At 44.0% G+C, this 24,713-nt stretch overlaps 1 pseudogene; it reads left to right on the top strand.

The window, feature by feature from the left end:
- Positions 1 to 11,425: 11,425 nt before the first annotated feature.
- On the top strand, positions 11,426 to 12,559 carry LOC121041057 (methylosome subunit pICln-like; annotated as a pseudogene).
- Positions 12,560 to 24,713: the final 12,154 nt, after the last annotated feature.

Raw genomic sequence — 24,713 nt, 5'->3', positions numbered from 1 at the left:
ACCTCCACGAGCTTCTTCTCCTTCGCTGGTATGGATGACGCCATCTGGGAGTCCTGGGTGTCCGCCATCCAGCATCTATCACTTCTAATGTTATGCCCAGAATTCGTGATCCCCAAAGACCACTAGGGAGCCGAGTCCGATGCAAAAGCAAAAGAGCCTTTATTCGAGCTAGCTCGAGCTCAATCCCCTACCTGCACCGAGGCAGCGGTGAGATACCGGGGAGAGAGAGCGAGTTTCAAAAGCACAAAGGTTTTATAGGGGTCTAGGGGCAGCCGATTGGCTGGGGAAGGGTCGTGGCCTCGGCCGATTGGCTGGGGAAGGGTCAGAGTCCTATTACGCAGGTCGCTGGGCGTGTTTTGATCAGGAAGTTTGAACGGGTGAGCGGGAGATTACTCAAGGGGAGGAGGCGCGATCTGAGGTTTCTATGTCGGGGACATAGTCACTCAAGGTGGAGAACACAGAACAAAATGGAGTCAGCCGGCGTAGGCCCACCCTTTCACTAACTTGTTATACTGGTTTACTGTCTGCCTTGCCCACTGAAAGGCAAGCTCTGTGAAGCCAGGCGAGCTGCCTCTCGTTCACGGCTGCATCCCCAGTGCCTCAAAGGGTGCCTGGCAATGAGGCGTTGTTAGATAAACATCTTTTAATGAACTAATAAAGATAGCTATGGGTATAGATAGAGCTACAGATATGGATGCAGACCCAGGCATAGATATATCAGTGTCACTGACGAGTCAGATTTTACCAACGGCTTCCTTGCAAAGGGTGACCAGAAAAGTGATGAAACCTCCGTGGGCATAATGTTGCTGACGCCTCACCAGAGAAACGCAGCCTTTTAGCAGAAGGCTTGCCTCCCGGTTGACTTGGGACCCTCTGCTGGGCAGATGGGCAGAACGTCAGCACTAAAGGAATCTGAGCTCCAAGCCCCTGGTGGGGAAACAGAGCCCAGAGAGGGGATGGGGCCACGTGGACAGGAGAAACTGAGGCCTGCAAAGCCTTGCCTCCTTGAGAAAGCACCTTCACCTCCTTTTGTTAATTTGCTCCACACGACAGTTCTACTGGGCATGTGGTGGCAATATTGGTAGCATTATCATTGGAGCTAAACATGGTTTAGTTGCCTCCTGAACTGCGCATTTAAAAGTGGGCAAGATGGTAAATTTTATGTTCTGGGTATTTTACTACAATTAAAAACAAAAAGGATATACATACAGTTTTTAGCCACAACTTTATTTTGCGCATGAAGCAAATAAAGCTCAGAGAGGCTGTGACTTCGAACAATCACACAGCTAGGGATTGAAGATGTCGGGACTTCAGAGTCCAGCGCCGGCCCTCCTCCACAAGGGAGAGGGAACCATCACTCCCCAAACATGCCAAGAACCGACCTCAAGCTAGAAGATCAGGGCCCCAAGCTTTCCAAGGAGCATCCTAATGTGCTTAGATCTATCACAGCCGTTCACACAGCTCCGCTGCAGAGACCCGCCTCTTCCATGATACCCGCGCCGAGGGATGGCTGATCCAACAGACAACAGCTCAATACAGATCGTGTGTCATTTACTCTCATTTTGTGATGATTAATTTGCTCGGGGACCAAGAGAGTTCAGTGGTTACATTAACATGCAAAGAAAAATTAAACATTTATGCATCTGTTATCTCTTCGTTCCTAGACGGATAAGTCCCGTCAGTGTCTGCAAGAGATATTTTCACTGACATTGTTTATCTGGTCCACTTGACTCCAAATTACACTTGAGAAACAAGAACTAACACACCGCGGCGTTTCTGTACAGAAGTGGTGACTACAGGGGGCCAGATATTAAAGAAAAAATATCCAGCCTGAGATTCTACTGTAGCATAAACTCAGTGCAACACGACACAAAGAATCAGGCCCCATAGCACTGTGCTAATCACAGAGCACACTTTCAGTAAGTATTTATTGGCCATTATCTCGGGATCATGAGGATACATGATCTGTAGTTGGTTTTTACTATATTTCATTAAATACCAGTTGGAGCTTATTGAACACGTATTATGTGCCGGACCCTGTTGCGAGTGTCTGGTGGGGTCTTAACCCATCGAATCTTCACAGGGTGGCCGGGGAAGCAGACAGTCTGGCTCCGCTCCCTGCTCTCTCAACCATGATCCTCACTGCCTCTGTCAAGGAGCAGCTGTTATTCCTTTTGTCATCAGAAAAACAAAATACTATTTTTAAAATGATTTAAGACATTGGGGCGCCCGGGTGGCTCAGCTGGTGAAGCGTCCGACTCTTGATTTCAGCTCAGGTCGTGATCTCTCAGTTCGTGAAACTGAGCCTCGTGTGGGGCTCTGGGCTGACAGCCCCAAGCCTGCTGGGGATTCCCTCTCTCCCTCTCTCTCTGCCTGCCCCGGCAGGCATGTGCTCACTCTCTCTCTCTCTCTCTCTCTCTCTCTCTCTCTCTCCCCCTCTCTCAAAAATAAACTTTAAAAAAATCAAAATTATTTAAGATGTTAAATACATATTTGTTGAACGACTATCAACTCCCACCCAAGTCTATAAGAACCTCAAGACTGAGAGATTGAGGTGACCGGGTGGATCAGTCAGTTAAGCATCTGACTCTTGGTTTCAGCTCAGGTCATGATCTCCTAGTTCATGAATTTGAGCCCCGCATAAGTGAGTCAGTCCAGAGTCAGTGCAGAGCCTGCTTGGGATTCTCTCTCTCTCCTTCCCTCTCTGCCCTTCCCCCACTCTTGCATTCTCTCTCTCTCTCTCTCTCTCTCTCTCTCTCTCTCAAAATAAATAAACTTAAAAAAAAAGAAAAGATTGAGAGATTGACACTTCTTTTATTTCAGATGAGCGTTTTTCCTGACAGCAGGGTGTTCAGCACTGAGGAAGATGCTACGGGAAATAGAACAGAAGAGGTGATATCTTTCCTTCAGGGCCTTGAAGACATGGAAGGTGAATTCTTTTTGCAAATAGCTGACATTCATTTAGCATACACCCGTGTGCCCAGTAACAGTGCTAAAAGCGATGCCCACATTAATCCCCACAACACTTAATCCCCACAACAAATCGATGAAATAGGTGTAACTCATATCCCTATTGTGCAAAGGAGGAAACCAAAGCCTCAGAGGTCCGAGAAGGAAAAGCTGAATAGGCTAACTGCCACATGGCTACCATAGGCAACGATTTCCGTCCATTTTTCTCCTCCTAGCTGTCTTAAAAAGCAGGCCACTTGATGGGTGCCTGAAACATCCTTGGCAAAGTGAATACCAACTTTTTAATACACTCGTGTCACTAAACATCAGTGCATTTACCAGACATTAAACTTTACATGCACACACTTACAGAGCTAGCCAGTTCTAAAGAATCCCACTCTCTGGGTTTATGGACCTCTTCTTACATCCTCCCCACCAGCCCCTCTTTTCCCACCTTCAGCATTTGAAGACGGGCCTGAAATGGAGAAGACATGCCGTTTCCCTGTTCTTGCCTGCTAATTCTCCATTTCAAGATGTTCTATTACACCTGATTAATGGCCTGACAGGGCTCATTCTAGCCCACAACCTTGAGCTTGTAAAATGCACAGGGGAAAATTCACTAACGACCATGTTCATCTTAATGCGTGGTAGGGAATTTTTTTAAGTGAAAAAGGCTCAAGAAGCAGGGACATTTCAAACAGCCAATTATGAATAACAATTGTTTGATGGCCGAGCGCAGTAGATCTTCCAGCTCATTCGGTTTTCATCTAATTAAATCTTTCATTTCCACAGGCAGCGTATGGTACATGGCTTGTGTTTGCCTCTGTCGGCAGGATATAATCAATAGGAGAAATGTGGATGCATTTCAGCACTTATTAGCAGCTCAATTGGAAGTTGTTTTAATAACATCCTTGCCTTCATTCTGTTCAGGGTAAATCGACAGCTTTGATGAATAATAGACGACAGAAAACTGGTTTATGTTATCCCATTAAGAGGAAGAAATCAGAGAATGAAAGGAGCTGAGAGAGAAATTGAAAAACACTTTAAAGCTGAATTTTCTTTGTTACAAAAAAAAAAAAAAAAGAAAAGCAAACAAAAATGCCTTCCGCTCACTCTAAAAGATCATCAGACCTGTGTGATTTCAGCTAGATGTACCTCCCAAGACCATGGCAATAAATTCCCTTTCTGAAGCTTTCCACCACTTTTATCCACAGCTCACAGTTAGTTATTCCTGGTTAATTTCCACAGGAGCTGCAATGTGGAGTAGAAAGGGGAGAACCAGGTACAAAATGTCATTTGTTCACCGGAAGTGAATCCAAATGCCCAAAGACTCCCATCCTCAAAGAGTAGGCACACTGGCAGAGATAGGATGCCGTAAGGACAACCACGGAAGTTCCACGACAATGAGGCGTTCACAAGAGCCCACTGCACAGCAGGGTCAGCAGAATTTGAAGTGATCCAAGGGCCAGAAGACCACTCGATGGAAATCCCACCTGGTACAGCCCACCATTTACTCAACAGCGCCCCATGAATATCTCTCATCCACAAATCTGAGCATCTTACCACAATGAGATGCCACTTTATACCCATTAGGATAGTGATTATCAAAAAAATAAAATAATAAAAAAATAATAATAATAAATAGGGGAGCCTGGGTGGCTCAGTTGGTTAAGTGTCCCACTCTTGATCTCGGCTCAGGTCATGATCTCCCGGTTTGCAGGATCAAGCCCCATGATGGGATCTGTGCCAATAGCCAGCATTCTGCTTGGAATTCTCTCTCCCTCTCCCTCTCTCTCTCTCTCTCTCTGCCCCTCCCCAACTCATGCCCACTCTCTCTCTCTCTCTCTCAAAATACGCTTTTTTTTTAAAAGTTGGAAAATAAATAAGTAAATAAATAACAAGTGTTGGCGAGGCTGTGGAGAAACTGGCACCCTTGTGCACTGCGGGTAGGAACGTAAAATGGGACAGCCTATAGAGAACAGTTTGGTGGTTTCTCGATATGTTAAATATAAAATTCCCATATGATCCACCAATTCCACTTCTGGGTAGATACCCCAAAGAAATGAAAGCAGGGACTCCAACGGGTATTTGTACCCTCACATCCTTGGCAGCCATCTTCACAACAGCCAAGAGGGGGAAGCAACTCAAATATCCATCAATGGATGAATGAATAAATAAAATACGATGTATACGTGAAACAGAATGATTCAGCCCGAGGTGGAAAATTCTGACACAGGCCACAGCACGGGTGAACCTTGAAGACAGCGCGCAGAGTGAAATAAGCCAGTCACCAAAGGCCAAACCTTGTGCGATTCTACAAGGTTCCCGGGGCAGTCGCGTTCATAGAGACAGACTAGACTGCTGACGGCCAGGAGGTGCCGGAGGGGGACATGAAGTCCGTGAGCAACGGGTACAGTTCCAGGTGAGGAAGAAGGAAGAGTTCTGGAGACGGACAGTAGCAATCGCGGTGGCACACTGGGAACGAGAGCCACAGAAGTGCACACGTAACAATGGTTAGGATGGCAAAGGTCGTTAAGTGTATTTTGCCACCATAAAAAAAAAAAACTGAATATTTTAACCCTCAGATAAAGTTGTCCTCAGATAGCAACTTGCTGACACACAGCACATCCGTTCATCCAGTTTGCTCAAGCCCGAGACCTGAGAACCAGCCCTGGCACCTCCTCAAGTCCTGGCCACCCCGGGTCAAGTCTACTGCCTAAATGAATGCCCCATCAGTCTACTTCCTCCCGCGCCCTGCCATCCCCCTAGGGGACTGTCCTCTCTTATCTGAATGACCTGCTACCTGGGCGCTGGGCCAGCCCAGGCCCCGTCCCCACCAGGCCACTCTCCACCAGCAACGAGACTGAGCTTTTACAGACATAAACCACGTCCTGCTGCTGCTCAGCTCTGAAGCTGGCCACCCCCCCGCCCCCCCCCCCCCGCCCTCGGAACCAAATCAGGGCCCCTCCCCAAGCCTACAGAAGCCCTGGAGCCAGGGGACCCCTCCCTTGTGTCACAGTCTCCCTCACTCAGCACCTCTGTGCCTCTCCCTACACAATGCACTTCCGCTAGCTCCCCAAACTCATGAGGCTCCATCGTCGTGCAGGGCCCTTGCCCGCGACACCCCTTTGGCTGGGAACATTCTTCCCTCGTGGTTCACCTGGCCAAGCATTCCTTTGACTTCGGGCCTCGACATAAACGGCATACTCAAGAGTCCTTCCCAGATGCCACGTCTCCAAGAGCCCCCTGCTCACCTCTCGTGTGCTCTCTTCTTTGCCCCTGTGGCACTTTCACACGTCTGGATTTGTATACTCCTCCCGGCCCGGGGGCCGTCAGATCCCCGAGGGCAGCGCCCAGGTGTGTCTTAATCAGTATTCCCAGCACTCAGTAGGCTATCCAGCACCCAGTAGGTACTCATTGGTCAGATGAATGAAGTAAAGGAAGGCATGTTCTGTGAAGTCACACACAGTGAGCCCCAGACACCCTGCATCTCGCCCAGACAGCCTCCACCTTTCACTTTCGTAGATGGCCCGACAAGCCCTTGCGCCGTGACCTAAAACCTGCTGTACCTAACGCTGACCCACATACTCACTTAAACCCGCTTGGCTCGGATACACACACCCAAAGGCCCGCGCGCGAAAGGGCCCTGCTTCTCCCGAGAAGGGGAGAAGAGCGACGCCTGTCGAAGACAGGGTGATCGCTTGAGCTGTTTCCTGCGATGATATAATTTCGTTGACAAGTGCCACGCAGCTGTTCCTGCTTTTTGGTTTTCAACGGCATGCTGCCTGCCGTATTAGCGAATTCCTGGAAACAACGTGAGACGGGCGATCTAGATGGAATGGAAAATTGGGTCTGTAGATATCGAGCCCCCCCAGAGCAGTCCCGATCCCTTACCTCAGCAGTCACGAGAAAGCCACGGCTCCCTCACGGGTCTTCCCCGCTTTGGCAAGCCATCTTCCCCCAGGTGACGCTCCAACAAATAGTAACTTGGCTAATGACCAATGCTACAGTGATTATTATTGTTATTATGGACTCTATTTTATTCTCATTTAATTAGTAATTATTTTAAATTACATGGCTGAAGAGCTGCTACAATGGGTGTTTCCTGGCAGCCAAGGGCTAATTCTCCATCAATGCAGAAATATGGGCTATTTTGAGTTCAGCCCCTGGAAGCTGTAGTGATGAACGCCTCTCAGTGCCATATGGCATAGTCTAAACCTAGTGCCTCTTTACAACAATAGTTTCTATTACCGTTAAGGAGAAATATGTAAAAACTGTTTTCTCTCCAAACAGAGCTCCCATGCTGGCAAGCCCTTGAGTATCTGAGAGAAGGAAACCAAACAATCCTGTCACACGTATCAGTGCTAGCTCCTTTTGGGGGTTGCCTCAGGGGGCCAGGTTTACAGCTAACATTCAGTGGGCTATAAAATGCACACATCTTCCGTTACAGGTGACGGCCTCACGGATCCAGTGACAAACCAGCGGTGAAATCCGAAACCCGCAAGGCTAAACAGTAGGGGGTGCACATGAAACAGCCTGGGTAGCATTGTTTGCATTCCAAACATTTATTCTATAAATAAATACGCTCTCTTCAAATCACCGAATACAGGGGGGAACATAAGATAAACCTGGACCATCTCTTTGTGTCAGAAAGCGAGGACATGCCCAAACAATGAAGAAGAAATGTCAAGGGGACACAAGAACCAATTTGAAGTGGCTTCCACTGACTAAACCTGAGAAACATTGAGCATTAAAATAAATAATGGGGGCGCCTGGGTGGCTCAGTCGGTTGAGCGTCCGACTCCAGCTCAGGTCATGATCTCCCGGGTTGTGAGTTCGAGCCCTGCATTGGACTCTGAGCTGACAAGCTCAGACCCTGGAGCCTGCTCTGGATTCTGTGTCTCCCTCTGTCTCTGTCCCTCCCCCACTCACGCTCTGTCTCTGTCTCTCTCAAAAATAAAATAAAACATTAAAAATTTTTTTTTTTAATTCTTTCACTCTCTCCCTAGGCCCCCTCCCCTGGTCCCATGCTCTCACTCTCTCTTTCTAAATAAATAAATAAACAAATAAATAAATAAAATTTAAAAATAAATAAATAAGTCATGATTGTAACAGCTTATAACCCATTGGGTAGAGTAGTACCCATGAATCTATACTGATAGAAATTGATGAATAAATAAATGAGAAGAGAAAGCTCTTTATAGCAGAGAGATAATGAATAAATGCAGAAGAAACGATGATGGCATTAGAAAAATCTCTGTTTGGTACCATCACAGGAATAACTTATTCATCAAGAAACATCCCCATGAATGCTAAAATCCAGTGGGTGAGAGGCTGGTGGGAAAAGGGAGATGTACGTTGTTTCAAAGTATCTCCTCACAAGATACTTATTAATCACAAAAAGACTTTACAGTAGAGACACCCGGCAGGCCCCAGCATTATAAGTGATCCAAGCTAAAAATACCAGTAGCCAAACAGACATCATGTGCCACGCCCTGGGGGGTGATGAGATAAAACTCCACATCTGTGACGTTCCAGCCAAAACCATAAAGTGAGTCTAACCAGCTTGAGGGGGATTCTACAATTTGACTGGCCTACAATCTTCAACCCTGTGCATATCACAAAACACAGAATTACCAGATGATCCAGCAATTCAACCTCTGTATAAATAAGAGAAGTGAAAACAGGGACTCAGATATTTGTACGCTCGTGTTCCCAGCGGCAATACTCACAATCGCCGAAGGAAACAACTCAAGCGTCCATTGATGGGTGAAGGGATAAACAAAATGTGATGTATACACTCAGCCTTCAAAAGGATATTACTCAGCCTTCAAAAGGAAGGAAATTCTACACATACTATAGCATAGATGAACTTTGAAGACATGATGCTAAATTACATGAGCCGATCACAAAAAGACAAACATTGATTCCACCTACATGAAGTTAGAGTGATCCAATTCATAAGAAGCAGAATGGTGGTTTCCAGCGACTGGGAGGAAGGAGAACTGGGGAGTTTATGTTTAATGGGTACAGAGTTTCGGGTGGGGGAAATGAAAAGTTCTGGAAGTGGGTGGTGATGATAGCTGTACAATGTAAACGGACCTAACGCCACAGAAGCATACACTAGAAAAAGATTAAAACGGGAAGTTTTCTGTTGTATCTACTTTACCACAATTAAAAAAAAAAAAAGAATTCAAACTCTGAGTCAAGCTGGGTCCCAGGGGCAGGAGGAAATTTTTGAAGGTGATGGATAAGTTTATGGCACTGATAGTAATAATAGTTTCCCAGGTGTATACATATCTCCAAACTCGTCAAGTTGTATCCATTAAATATCCATAGCTTTTTGTTTTTTTTTTTATTTTTTTTTTTTAATTTTTTTTTTCAACGTTTATTTATTTTTGGGACAGAGAGAGACAGAGCATGAATGGGGGAGGGGCAGAGAGAGAGGGAGACACAGAATTGGAAACAGGCTCCAGGCTCTGAGCCATCAGCCCAGAGCCTGATGCGGGGCTCGAACTCACGGACCGCGAGATCGTGACCTGGCTGAAGTCGGACGCTTAACCGACTGCGCCACCCAGGCGCCCCATCCATAGCTTTTTGTATGTCAATCATACTTCAATAAATCAGTTTAAAAAAAAAACTGTTCAAATTCTGACTCTGCCACTTACTCACTGTGTGATTCTAGGCAAATTATTTAGTGTCTCTGAACCTCAGGGTTCTCATTTATAAAATGGAGATAAGATAAGATTGGTATGAGGCACAGGCTAATACATTCAGCACAGTGCCTGGCACGCAGCAGGCATTTGATAATATTAGTAAGACTGTAACCGCCCAGAGACATGAAAGAAACTGCCACAAGTGTTCAAGAGAACGAAAGTCAGTTTGGTATGGTTAAAGGATGTAGTGACAAGGGAAGATACTAGAACGAAAAGCAGGTCTTTCTGTGCCCAGGTGAAGAGTTTAACCTTTGTTCTGAAGCTTGTGAGGGGTCACTGAGGGGTTGTAAACAGCACAGGAAAACATTAGAGAAGAAAGCAGAGAGGGGTGGGGTAAGTATTAAGCTCAGTTTTAGGGACACAAACATCTGATTATTTCACTCAGTCATGGGCTTTCTCTTCCCCATTAACACTGGTAATTACTACCATTGACTTAAGGGAAAACAAACCATTAAGGACATGCCACATTTAACACCCTCATTTGCACTCCACACCCTCTCAGAACAGGGAACTCAGATATAAAGAGGTAACTAGGGGCTCCCGGGTGGCTCAGTCCGTTAAGCGTCCAACTTCAGCTCAGGTCATGATCTCACAGTTCGTGAGTTCGAGCCCCACATCGGGCTCTGTACTGAGAGCCCAGAGCCTGCTTGGGATGCTCTTTCTCCCTCTATCTCTGCCCCTCCCCTGCTTGTGCATGTCCTCTCTCTCTCTCTCTCTCAAAATAAACAAACTTTAAAATAAAATAAAAGAGGTAACTAGCCATGTTACAAAGTCACTTCAGGCTTAAGCATGAGCTCCAAAAAGACTGCTCTGCTTATCTCCCTCCTTAATCACTGCGTGGAGGACACGGGGGCTTCCCACAGTGTTCTCCATCTGTTCTTTGCTCCGTGCCAAGCTTTCTTTAGACCCCTAACATCTGTGCTGAGCAGGGCTGGGTCAGAAGAGTTTTACTCAGGTTACAACCTGCACGTCAAAGGCCTGTGTCACACCGGCTGGGCTCATTTCCACGTTGTTGTGTGGTCATTCACTATCACTAAATGTCCTTCTTAACAGTTCCTCTCCACTGATTTTTATCAATAAGGCTTAAGATTTTATGTGAAAGCTCAAAGTAATGAAAGTAGCCAAAATCACACATTTCTCCTGGGTTAGCTGTATTGTTTATTCTGCTCGGTCCTTTAAATGAGATAGATTTTGGAATTTAATGTTTTGGTTTTTTTTTTTCTAATCACCTAGACAATATATATTCCACCTAGGAAATATCAAAAGTATAGCAAAATGCAAAAAATAAGAATAAAAGTTGCCTATAGGAGCGCCTGGGTGGCTCAGTCGATTAAGCATCTGACCTCAGCCCAGATCATGGTCTCACAGTTCATGGGTTTGAGCCCCATGTCAGGCTCTGTGCTGACAGCCCAGGGCCTGGAGTCTGCCTCAGATTCTGCGTCTCTGTCTCCCTCTGCCCCTTCCCCACTCATGCTCTCTCTCTCAAAAATAAATAAACATTAAAAAAAAAAAAAACTTTTAAAAGCTGCCTATACTCTAATCAGCCAGATGTAATATTCTTAAAATACTGGTATATTATCTTTTTAATTTTTCTTCTAGTTTTCTTTCTATACATATATCACTTTGTTAAGTTGGGCTTGTGTACACAACTTAAATTTTTACCTTTAAAATGATAGCTTTTCCTGGGGCAGGATGAGGTGGGCAGCTGGATGGCTGTGTTTCAGTTCCCTTCCCTGCCTGTTTCCACATTCCCTGTAGCAATGAGCTTCCTCAAAAATTTCCTACAGCTCTGCTTCACTGAGGGGCCCCAGCAGCAGCAGTCGGATACCAAGGCTGTGCTGTAGCGGCAAGGGCCTTGGCACCGGCACCCTTTGCATCACTGAGAGCCACCTGACTTGGTCAAATGGCTCCGGATTAGGATTCTTGATGAAATACCCCATCATTAGCTTCATGTGGCATCCAGGGACCTAAATGCCTATCCACAAGAGCATTTGTATATCAGGGTGCATGAGGAGGAGGAGGAAGAAGAGGAGGCGAAGGAGAAGAAGAAGAAGGAGGGGCAGGAGGAGGAGAAGGAGAAGAGGAGGAGGAGGAGAAAGAAAAGGAAGAAAAGAGGAAGAAGAAGAAGAGGAAGAAAAAGAAGGAGGAGGAGGAGGAAGAAGAAGGGGAGGAAGAAGAAAGGGAGGAAGACAAAGAAGGAAAACAAGAATAAGAACAGGAGGGAGGAGAAGCAGGAGGGGGAGAAGGAGGAGGAGAAGGAGGAGGGGGAGGAGGAGAAGAAGAAAAAGAAGGTGGGGGAGGAGGAGAAAGAGGAGGAGGAGGAGAAGGCAGTGATGATGATGTTGAACCTATTGCTCAGTTTAGGTCTGTGCTTAGTGATAAACCTACATCGGAGGCAATATTCGCTGCAATGTGTGAATGCCAGGCTTTGCATCCAGATCCTGAGGGTGAAGATTCAGACGACCACCGTGGAGAAGAATACGATGTGGAAGCCGGTGAACAAGGGCGGGGAGACATCCCTGCACTTCACACCTGTGAAGCAGGACTACCCCATCGAACAGGGTAAGGCCAAGTCACACTGGAGAGATAAGAAGGTATGCTTTCTCAGTCTGTGAGCAGCCAGTATAACACGGCTGGAGAGCAGACAGAAGATTCAGTGAGACTGTGAAGAGGGGATAGAGAGAGGTACTACCCCAACCATTGGTGCTCAGTTTGCGTATGCAGATGTTGACCACTGAGGATGATTTACTCTGCTGTGGGATTCTGCTCGTAACTGTAGGAAAGAACTTGGTGCCTCTTCTACTATGGAGTGGGTGTTGATGAGAGTCTTTGTCTTTCCCCAACCAGCTCTTTTTAGAGACAAAGTATACTGAGACAAAAAGTTCTCATGAGCATTGGATACTATGGCCTTTATTAACAAAGGTGAATTAACTTGACCAAGAGGGTATTTGTAGTTTATCATCTACCCCCAAACTTTCTGTGCATAGGTACCCTCTGAGTAGGCCTACAATTCCTGCCTCCACTCTATGCATCGCCTGTCACCCAGCAGGCCTACGTGATGGGAATGTGCAGGCCCTTGAAGGTGCAGGTACACTGGATGGGAAGGAGGGAGGCTGAGTCTAAGATACACCCCTTGAGAACCTAAGGATCCCCATACCCTTTAAAAAGACAGAGATCTGAGAAATCCTGGCCTCTGCTCATTCTCCACAGGGTTGTGGGTCTTTTTACTAATTTGGGACCCAGATAAATTCATTCAGGCTTCTTCATGGAGCCCTTTGGGAAACATCCAGGCCTCGTTTACTACCACTAACAAGTGCCTCTGACCATGTCTCTCACCAGTTTGTTTTGTTATAACCTCTTAGGTCCATCTCCATAACAACAAGTGAAATTGGGATGAAGTCCTCAAAGTAATTCAGATAATTATTTTGTCTTTGTAAGAGTTTAACAAGTAAATCTAGGTTTTCTATAAAAATACATACATACGTAAATACATAAATAAATAAAAGAATGGCTTTTGTTACGTTCCAGAAACTACTCTTGGGGCTTCATATGTTTTATGTGATTAATAGCGTATTGTGAACATCTCCTTATGTCATTCAAAATTATTCAAACATGTGCTTTAATGGCTACATACTATAGCACCACACTGTGCATTATCAGAGCCTTGGTGTCCAATGTACAAGCCACTGCCTGCATAAGCTGTGGGACTGGCATGTGGTGAGGTCTCCCTCGAGCAAGAGGAGCCTTTTCTCCTAGGTCACACAAAGGTGCCATTTGGGCTAGAAAATGCCCAGGTGCACAAAAATAGCATAACCTAGCCAGCTCCCCATCACTGGGATGTCTCGGGTCATTTCCATGTATCACTATTATAAATATCTTTAGGGGTTTTTTAAATAAATAAATTTGGTTTTTTTAATTTTTTAAATTAAATGGGGGGCAGAGAGAGAGGGAGACACAGAATCCAAAGCAGACTCCAGGCTCCGAACTGTCAGCACAGAGCCCAATGTGGGGCTCAACCTCGTGAACCACAAGATCGTGACCTGAGCCGAAGTCAGATGCTTAATCAACTGAGCCACCCAGGCACTCCTGTGCATAATTTGTTAAATCAAAGAATACATAATTTTTGAGGCTCTTGTTAATGTTGCTGAACTGCTCTCCTACCACATACTTCAGAGTGCCCTTTTCTCTACAGCTTCTCCATTCTAGATGTTTCCATCTTCTCTAATCCTGGACAATTGAATGTATGACAAGTGCACATTTTTAATGTCCAATGATTTGATTACTACAGAGAATGAATATTTTTATTTTTAGGTTTTTTTCAGGTTTTTTTTTTTTTTTTATTTGAGAGAGAGAGAGAGAGCATGAGCAGGGGAGGGGCAGAGGGAGAGGGATGAGAAACTCATCCTCATCGTAGACCCCAATGGGGGGCTTGATCCCACAACTCTGGGATCATGACCTGAACCAAAATCAAGAGTCGATGCTCAACCAACTAAGCCACCCAGGCACTCCAGAATGAATATTTTTAGATGCTTGTTAAAAATACGTATTTCTTCCCTTAAAAATGGCCAATCATATTCCTTGCCATTTTTCTATTGGGATATTAGTCTTATTGATTTAAGGGCTCTTTGTAGGTCAAGAATGTTAACCTGTTACCTGCCATGTGTTTTTTTATGTATTTATTTTTTTCCATGTATTTTAAGAACATTTTTCCCAATTGTATATTGTCTTGTGATTTTGCTCTGATACTTTAAAATTTGTATGTCATTTTTAACATGAGAGTAGTCAAATCTATTGATCTTTTCCTTTATGGCTTCTGCCTTTACTTTGATGTTTAAAAGGCTTTTTCCATTCCAACTCAGAATTTACCATTTGTTCATTTTTAATTAAACATCACATATCTGTAACCTAGGTCCTTTCAAACTGGCCTTGGTTTATAAGGTTCAGAGTCTGCTAACTTGTTCCAAAAAATGTGGCTGCTTTGGCTAGCAGAGCATTGGACTGGGAGTGGGGAATTGGGAGAGGAAATGGGAGAAATTAATCTTCAATAGATTCTGCTTCTCTGTGCCTAAATCCTCTGTGTTGTAAAATGTAGAAAATTACATTTGGACCTCAATTTTACCCTTTTTTCCTATTATAAAATATGGCACAAAAACAGAAGGCTGCACCGTGATAAATAAGCATGACAACTGTCCATATAACTGTCATCTGTGTTATTGAGAAGGAGAGAGATGGGGGAGGGGACGGAGGGGAAGGGGGAAGAGGACAGGGTTGGGGAGGGAGAGAGAAGAGAGATTCCTGCTGAAGGTCCTTTCTCAAGGACACACTCCTCTTACCTCTTGGTAATCACTATCCTGACTGGTAAGGTCTTCACCTCCTTGTTGTGCTTTAGGCTTTGACCCCTATGTATTCGTCACCTAAATTGCCTGCATGTTTCTAAGTTTTTAATGGTTTGATTTTTTTCATTCATATCTCTAATCCATTAAAATTTATCTTATTTTACGATGTGAGAAATTAAGAGTTATTTTTTCCTCAGATGTTTAGCAATTATTTTGGCACTGCTTACGGCACAATACTTTCTTCCCGAACCATGCTTTTAACAGTCAGGTTTTGGGCGCCTGGGTGGCTCAGTCGGTTAAGCATCCGACTTCGGCTCAGGTCACGATCTCACGGTTCGTGGGTTCGAGCCCCGCATCAAGGCTCTGTGCTGACGGCTCAGAGCCTGGATCCTGTTTCAGACTCTGTGTCTCCCTCTCTCTCTGCCCCTCCCTCACTCGTGCTCTGTCTCCCTCTCTGTCTCAAAAATAAATAAACATTTAAAAATAAATAAATAAATAAGAGTCAGGTTTCCTGAGATGTAATTTATCCTCTTTAAGGGTAAAGTTCTATGAATTTTCACAAACATACACAAGTGTGTAATCACCACCATCATCCCACAGAGTTCATTTGTGCCCTTTTGTAGTGAGTCCCACACCCCGGCGCCTGGCAACCACCGATCTGTTTGCTGTTCCCATAGTTGTGCCTTTTCCTGATCATCAACCTAACATGAACATACAGTTTCTAGCCTTTTGAGTCCGCCGTCTTGCACATAGCACGATGCTTTTGAGATCTGTCCATATTGTTGCTTGTATCAGTAATTCATCCTTTTTATTGACGAGTAGTATCCCATCATCAGGGTACACAGGTTCAGTCTTTCATCATTAAGGATGATGGTAGCTGTAGGGTTTTTGTAGATGTCCTTTATCCGATGAGGCAGTTCTACTTGGCTGAGAGTTTTTATCACAAATGGATATTCAATTTTATCAAATGCCTTTCATGAAGCTACTGAGCGATGCATCTCTGTCTGTCTGCCCTGGGAGTAATAGACTTCGCCACCCTGGAGACTTGAAGCTTTAGTCTACATTCAAGGGGAAATTGTCCAGTGGAACGGACAGGGCCTTGTGCCCCACAGCACTTGAAGCCCTGTGAGCAAGTGCTGCCGTCCGTGACCCTGGTAGCTTAAGGCTTTTGATGCCTAAGAGAGAAGAACCCAGGAAGCACATGACATTTTGTGTCCCCCAACCACCATTAATCAATTGCCTCTGCCCTGCCTGTACCTCCGAGGTGGGCTGGAGAGAGCCAGGCTCCTGCCCCCCGTATTTCTCGTGAGCACATGGTGGAAGTCTGTGGGAAAGGTTACCGCTGAGCGTGACACTTCTCGGCGACCTCCACTATCCCCGATTTACACTCTTGGCACAGATGGATGATAGTGGTACATTCGACAGCTGGTTTCTTCTCACCCACGTGGAGAGTGGAGGTGCCTCAGGCTCCTGTGGTCCGCCAGAGCCCCGAGGTGGCGAAGCCCGTCTCAGCGGAGAGGAACTGCTTTCTCTTCTGAATCAGGCTACTCCGTGGCCTCACAACCTCACCTACCTCCTGCGATCAACAAAAGTAATGATTTTGTAGTTTCTCTGTCATTTCCTCATTATTAGGTTAGCTTAACAGCTTTCTGTATCTTAAGCAGAAGCCTAAGAACACTTAAATCCCACCTTTACCTTATACCAAATGTATATACTTGACTCTGTTTAGGGGGCTATTTTTATTCTTACACAAGAATCATGCTACTTTGATAATAAATCTTTCTTTCTAACAGTGTAAGTCAGCCTTCAATCTTCCAAAAATTCTTCAGCCCTTTATTAATCTTCCCAGGTGACCTTAGAATTACATTGTCTAGTTAAAAAAAAATACTTTTGACATTTTTATTAGAATTGAAATGGCAGAATTATTGAGATGCCATCCAAGAATGTGGTATGCCTTACCATTTATTTAAGACTTCACGTCTCCCAGTGAAGTTTTAGTTTTATTTATATGGGTCCTGCATACTTTTCTTACGTCAAGTTTATTTCTAGATATCTTATATTTAGCCTCTATCTTAATGCCTTTTTAAAATTGTATTTTCTAACTGATAATTGTTGATTTAAAAGATAAGCGTTGAGGGGCGCCTGGGTGGCGCAGTCGGTTAAGCGTCCGACTTCAGCCAGGTCACGATCTCGTGGTCCGGGAGTTCGAGCCCCGCGTCAGGCTCTGGGCTGATGGCTCAGAGCCTGGAGCCTGTTTCCGATTCTGTGTCTCCCTCTCTCTCTGCCCTTCCCCCGTTCATGCTCTGTCTCTCTCTGTCCCAAAAATAAATAAACGTTGAAAAAAAAATTAAAAAAAAAAAAGATAAGCGTTGATTTTTGTGTACTGATTTTGTAACCAACAGACTTGTTCAACACTTCTTACTCTTAATAATTTTTCAGTTGCTTTTCTTCAATGCCCAGGTAGGCAATTACACACAAGTAGTAATTTATCTCCTCCTTTCTGAAGCTTTTTCTCTTATTTCATTTTGTCTTACTATTTTCACTAAACTTTTGGGAAATATTAAATGACCATGGACAGTGGGCAAACTTGACTCTGGTGGGGAACACCAGTTTCACCAGTAAGTATGATGATACCTGGGGTAAATACACTAAATCTGCTTATCCAGTAGCCACTCCAATTCCATTCTATGTTGTACTTGATGAAGAAAAGAGCAGCCCTTGACATTCGGAAGCTGGCCAGGCATTCAACACTAACCTGTGTTGTTCTCCCATTGGACATAAACCATCTCACAGAATATCAGCTCAGACAAGGTCACTCTGAGACCATGACTAAATGAGATAAAGCAAGTCCACACTATAATTTTTCCTAAGCACAGACAAAAATAAGGTCCTGTGCCACCCACAAAATACCAAACATCTCCCTCTCCTGGCTAAAATAAGTGACTGTTAATTCTTTACCAATTATACCTTTTTTCCCCTCTAGTTTACCTATTTATAAAATCTATTGAGATTTTAAATCATAAAATTCCCCTCACCCTGACTTTCAGATGGCATCCTACCTAGAGTGAATCCTTGCTTCCTCAGGCCCTCCACAAATCACCCAACCAAAGGTCAAATTCTATAAAGGTTCTATCTAACACCCTCTTATGGAGGGTTCTCATCGTTCCTTATGATGTGTGCTCTCCCTTGCTGCAACAAGTAATGAACCCACCTCACTCAGTTATGTGTTCACAGCAGTCTCTGGCTAGAGAACATGGGCATGCTTTACAAGTTCAGAAAACTAAAAAGTACAGTTCTAGACACCCTTATAGCTAAGGTTCAAGTCCTATGACATTTCTGCCAATAATTTATACCCATGAGAGATTCAGATAAGAAAGAAAACAATGTGAGGAGGTGGCCAAAGACTGACAGAGTACATATTCTAGAAAGCATAATACAGACATCTGGCCTTTATAGAGCAGCTACAATGGATCCTGGTATCGAGTCCATAGCATCATAGGTGGTCTTTCCACTAAACAGTCCTGTAGTGGTGGAGGGAGTATTTTTGTGGCTGTATCATCCAGGTTGCATGTAGCTTTAAAACTTAGTTCTTGGGCCACTTGGAAATCCTTTGAGCTAGCTAATAGTCTCTAATAATCCCCTTTTGCTCAAATCCTTCTTAGAAGATGTCAGCATTAGACACCTGCTGCCTTATTGTGATGTCTTATACCACTGTTATAGCTATTAGGATGCCAAAATGATTGTGAGGGCATCATTTCCAACTCTCAAGTATTACTCAAGTTGATCTTTTGGCCAACTCTAAACCAGAACCATAAAGAAAGGGGGATTCTGGGAAATGTAGTTCCAGGTCAGGCAAGTGGGCAACGAAATGATCCAGCACATTTCTACATAGAATTCCTAATTTTCTTTGCATGCTTTATGCCTTTTTCTCATACCTATTTTTTTCATTGGTAATTCTTGACTGGGCTCACAGGATCTGTCTATTTCAGGATTTTTTTTTTCCTCCAAGAACCAAGAGTTAGGAGTGTTCTATTATCAAGTAGATTATGTTTAAACTTTCTTTTTAAAAAGAACAAATTTCTAGTTTTAGGGCAGTAGGATTTTTTAAAATGATATACATATATATGTATATTTGTTTTTAAGAGAGAGAGAGCATGCATGAGCAGAGGAGAGGGAGAGGGAGAAAGGGAGAGAGGGAGAAGGAGAGAGAGAGAGAGAGAGAGATAGAGAATCAATCTTAAGCAGGCTCCCCTCCCAGTCTAGAGTTGGACATGGGGCTCAATCCCATGAACCTGGGATCATAACCTGAGCTGAAATCAAAAGTCAGATGCTTAACCAACTAAACCCCCCAGGCAGCCCAAAAGTGATCTATATAATTCCTATTTGGGGGAATCTACCGAGGTCTTCTTTGTGATAAGCCTGGAATCAATTTTACAAATTCTTACAGACATTTGGAACAGACAGGTGTTTATCACAGCTGTTATTATATAACAAACCACCTCAAATCTCAGCGGCTTACACAATAAGAACTTACTACTTTTCATGAGTCTATAGGTCAGTTGTGGTGGTTTTTTATAGTCTCAACAGAGTTCATTCATGCTTCCATAATCAGTTTTTGGTTGGGTAGACAGCAGTGCCGATGTAAGATGGGCTGTCTAATGGTTGGCTGGCTGTAAGCTGGGGGCCCACAGTTCTTCCACGTGGCCTCTCACCCTCCAGCACGTTAGCCTGGACTTGTTTACGTGGCAGAAGCAGAGGTGTAAGAAAGAAAGGGGAAGCACACAAGGCCTAGGCTGAAAACTGCAAACTGTCACTTCTGGCACATTCTACTGGCTAAAGAAGTCACAAAGCCAGCCCAAATTCAAGAGGTCAGAATAGATTCCACTTTTTCTTTCTTTTTTAAGTTTTTATTTATTTATTTTGAGAGAGAGAGAGGGAGAGAGAGCGCACACACAGGTGCACGTGAGCAGGGGAGGGGCAGAGAAAGGGGGGGGGAGAGAGAGAATCCCAAGCAGGCTCCACACTGACAGAACCCCAAGAACCCCAACTCCACTTCTTTATAAGAGGACCTGCAAAGTCACATTGCAACGGGCATGGATATAGGGAAAGAACAAAGAACTGTGGCCAGATAGATACATGAACTTAAATCACTGAAATCAGAATTTCTTACCCTGGGGTCCACTACAGATACTTGGAATTTATAGATGACCTTCAGGAGGTCTAGAAATTTTCTCAAATTGACTGCAGAACATGTTCCTCCATATGTGTATTCAACAACCCTTTTAGTTTTATTTAATGCCTTTTCCTTAAATTCCACTTTGTTTGATATTAATATTGCCATCCCTTATTTTACAGAGTGGAATTTTTCTGAATCTCTTTGGGCCATAAGTGAATATAATGATTCATTCAAGTCCCTACTGAACAAACACAAAAAAAAATTTTACTTGAGTGAAAAAGTGTGACTTACCTACCAATATTTTTTTTCTTCCAACCAATGTATTTGCGATTCCATAACAGATATATCTGACGTTTTGGTTGGTTTGACTTAAAAATAAAGAAAACTCTCATATAGAAATCTGACCCTAGACAGTTACATCAGAGACACAGGCTTAAGGAAAAGGGCCCAAACTGGTGTTAATGTCACCTATGCAACTTTCTCCTGCTTTAGAATCTGTCTGGAAGCTTACTTACTCCCAAAACATTTCCTGTTTTAAACCTACATATGTGAGTGGGCCCATCTTAATCAACTGAAATCATTATTACAACCTCTGCATTAAAATGAAAAGAAGGGGTGGTGCCTGGGTAGCTGAGTCAGTTGAGTGTCCAGCTCTTGGTTTCGGCTCAGGTCATGATCTCACAGTTTGGGAGTTCAAGCCCCCATTGGGCTCCATGCTGACAGGGCGCAGCCTGCTTGGGATTCTCTCTCTTCCTCCCTCTCTGCCCTCCCCCACTCATGCTCACGCTCTCTCTCAAAAGAAACAATCAATCAATGAAAGGAAAGGAAAGGAAAGGAAAGGAAAGGAAAGGAAAGGAAAGGAAAGGAAAGGAAAGGAAAAGACTCTACTACTTTTCATCACTTACAGAAAACGCACTCATTTTATTTTGCAATGTTTGCAGTACACTTCACCTGTCTTTCCCCTGGGGCTTAGCTGGAGCCTTATAAGGTTTGGTAAATTTGAGTCTGCTCCAATGACAGTATATTTTTCCTTTGCATCCCACAACCATCTTAACTTGCGGAAGCATGAAGTGGTCCTCACGTTCATAGTGTTAAAAACAGAACTCAAGTTGGCATTCTAACGCAACTCTTTACTTTTCCAAAAAGCAGTAACTGTATTTCGGACACCTGATGTCTGCCTGCATAGCCTCATCCCTCCACTTCCCTAATATGCAGCACAGTAAACTCTTGCAATCACTGATTTACAGTCTGTCTTTCCTATCACAGCGTGAGCTCCACGGGGCAGGGCTGTTTCCTCTTCCACTGTTTGAACCCTCGCACCAGGCCTGTAAGGATTGCCCAATAAATTGAGTTGAAAAAAACCAAAAGCTAATCACTTTTTAAAAATCTGAGTCTGGGCAGGGCGCCTGGGTGGCTCAGTTGGTTAAGCGTCCGACTTCAGCTCAGGTCATGATCTCATAGTCCATGAGTTCGAGCCCCGTGTCGGGTTCTGTGCTGACAGCTCAGAGCCTGGAACCTGCTTCAGATTCTGTGTCTCCCTCTCTCTCTGCCCCTCCCCTGCTCACACTCTGTCTCTCTCTCTCTCTCAAAAATAAATAAAAGTTAAAAAAAAAAAAAAGTCTGAGCCTGGGTGGCTCAGTCAGTTGAGCAGCCAACTCTTGATCTTGTCTCAGGTCATGATCTCACAGTTCTTGGGTTGGAGCCCTGTGTCAGGCTCTGTGCAGACAGCGTGGAGCCTGCTTGGGATTCTCTCTCCCTCTCTCTGCCCCTCCCCCACTCGTTCTTGCATGTGTGTGCTCTCTCTCTCAAAATAAATAAGTAAACTTTAAAAAAATCTATCCTATGTTAAAAGTCAGGATAATGGTTACCTCGGGGGAAGAGAAGGGGGTTAGTAACTGGGCTTGGGCGTGAAGGGGACTTCGGAGTTGCTGTCAGGTTCTATCCACCTGGTTACTTGAGCATGTTCACTAGTTCACTTACTGAGCTATGTATTTATGCTTAGTGTGCTTTCTGAATATGCTACACTCCAGCAAAAAAAGTTTAAGTCTATCATGACTACCTGACAAAGAAGGAAATTACAAGAGTTTCAGAGATCACCATTAAACAAAAATTAACAGGGGCACCTGGCTGGCTTAGTTGGTAAAGCATGTGACTCTTGATCTCTGGGTCGGGAGTTCAAACCCCACGTTGGGCATGGAGCCTACTTAAAAAATTATAATAACAACAAAAGTAATACTTAACAGACATTGTTTCCAAACATGTAAACTTAAACTGTAAGTAGGAACCAAAATGTTCATTTATGTTAGAAAATGTACTCTCAACCATAGAAACTAACCAGATGTACTCTGCTTTTGTTGCAATGGGAAAGTTTCGTTGAGATGATGTATATAAAGTGCTTAAAACAGTGCTACATGTTTGCTACAATTATACTTTTTAACTATTTTTTTTGCTACAATTATACTTTTTAACACATCAGAAGAATTTCCAAATGAAGGCTTCACCTTAGCTCACAGCCTATTTTCTTCATTAGAATCCAAGGTCTGTTTTGCCCTTACCTCTTTTAAAATAGTTATGGAGTCCATTCACCACCTGGCTTGTTTTGGTCACACCTGAGGAATTCAGAATTCCCAGGCTAAGAATCATGGAACAGCTGCACTGAAAGAGAACAGAGAGACCCTCTAGTCCAGTGATTCTCCAGTATGCACCTCACTGCGGCATTTGTGAAAAGTTCAAGTGCCCATGCCACATTCTGATTCACTTAGTGTGAGAGTAGCACCAGGCATCTTTTAAACCAGTAATTCAAGTGAATCTGAAGGTGGTCTACAAGAAACACCGAACCTCTTGTTCTGTAGATAAACAAAATAGAAGCCAAGGAGAGAAGGGACCCGCCCAGGGCCTTCTTTTGGTTAATGAGTGTGCCAGGACTGGAATGGAGGTAGCCTTTTACCACTCCAGTGTTATTTCCATGAAGCCATGCCGCAGTAACTTAGGACCCAGAGTGAATCTGTCCTTAGCCTTCATGACTTATTGCCCTGAGCCCTTGGCCTTTTCACCCATGCGTTAGGTTAACTGGAGAGGTGCGAAACCCATCTGTCTATTCATTAGGTACACAGAACCAGGTACTTTAGGAACCTTGTTTAAATCGTAGCTCCACTATTTTTACATACCATGTGACCGAGAGTATTATTTGAGTTCTGTGTACTTCGGTTTCTTCCTTTATAAAATGACAAAACAGTATCTACAGTTTGCAGGATATTGTGAAGAGTTACATAAAATACTATCACAGACCTTGGCAAATAATGAGATTCCAGTAAATAGTAGCTATTATTAATGCCATCTTAAAACGTGGCACTAAAACCACATTCTTCATACTAGAGGAGTATCCTCAAGTGTGGTTCCCTACAACAGAATCATCTAGAAGTCCCTGTTTTTTTTTTTAATAAAGATTTCTGGGGGCACCTGGATGGCTCAGTCGGTTGAGCATGCAATTCTTGATTTCAGCTCAGGTTATGATCCCAGGGTTGTGGGATCAAGCCCCGCATCAGACTCCACGCCGAGCGTGAAGCCTGCTTAAGATTCTCTCCTTCCCTCTGTCCCTATCCCCCTCTCAAAAATAATTTAAATAAATAAATAGATAGATAGATTTCTGAAACTTGTTCCTCCCAAGACCTGGTGAATCAGAGTCATGGGGGCAAGACCCAGAAGTGTGCATTAACAAGCAAGCACCCCAGGTTCTCCCTCTACATACCAAAGTTTGAGTAACACTGGTCTAGGGCTGTGGGAGTGCTTTTCTTGTCAGTGAAAACACACATCAGTGAGAGCCAAGTAGAGCTGAACACTTGCTCTACTTTAATACTAACACCTTTCTGTGAATAAGAGGTCAATGAGTGCCACCTACTGCCTTGTTTTGGAATGCAGTGCTCAGATCGGTTCAATTCCTCTCTCCGTAATAGAATTCACTCTGAAAAATGAATCAATCCAGAACAAGATAGCCAAGTAACAGAAAGCATTGTTGGAAGGAGACATGAAAACCGTCTTTATTTAACTAGGAGAAAACTTTCCCGGTTAGAGGGTTTTGGAGTTCTAGATTAATGTATTTAATAAACTTCTGTAATCTCTAGTTACTGCTAAAGCAGTCAAGGAAAATAAAATTCCTCACCCGCTGGCCCACACCAACAGTAAAAGAAAAAACAGAACTACACAATGTCCTAAAATGCACACAGCTATGCTCACCTCCACCACTTCCTTCCCTAGTCCCAGGAGAAAAGCAAGGGAAACCACCACAAGCTTTCTTCTTCTGTAACCTTCTACTCCAGTCCCTTATTGAAACTGCCCTCCTGCAGATGGAAAGTTAACATTCCCTCCCAAAGGTGCTCAAAAAAGCCTTCTGAATTATAGTCTGTTACTATGTTGAAAGCTGATTTCCCCTCGCAGGTTGCAAATATACCCAGAAGACAAAAGAGGTGGGCAAAAGCCTTATGAATATTCATATAAAATGAGCAATTATAGTTCATATTGCAATAATTCAATGACAAG

This window comes from Herpailurus yagouaroundi, unplaced genomic scaffold (assembly GCF_014898765.1).
Source record: "Herpailurus yagouaroundi ecotype Mexico unplaced genomic scaffold, PumYag 29, whole genome shotgun sequence".
NCBI classification, from domain to species: domain Eukaryota; kingdom Metazoa; phylum Chordata; class Mammalia; order Carnivora; family Felidae; genus Herpailurus; species Herpailurus yagouaroundi.
This window is presented reverse-complemented; position numbering and strand designations above follow the sequence as displayed.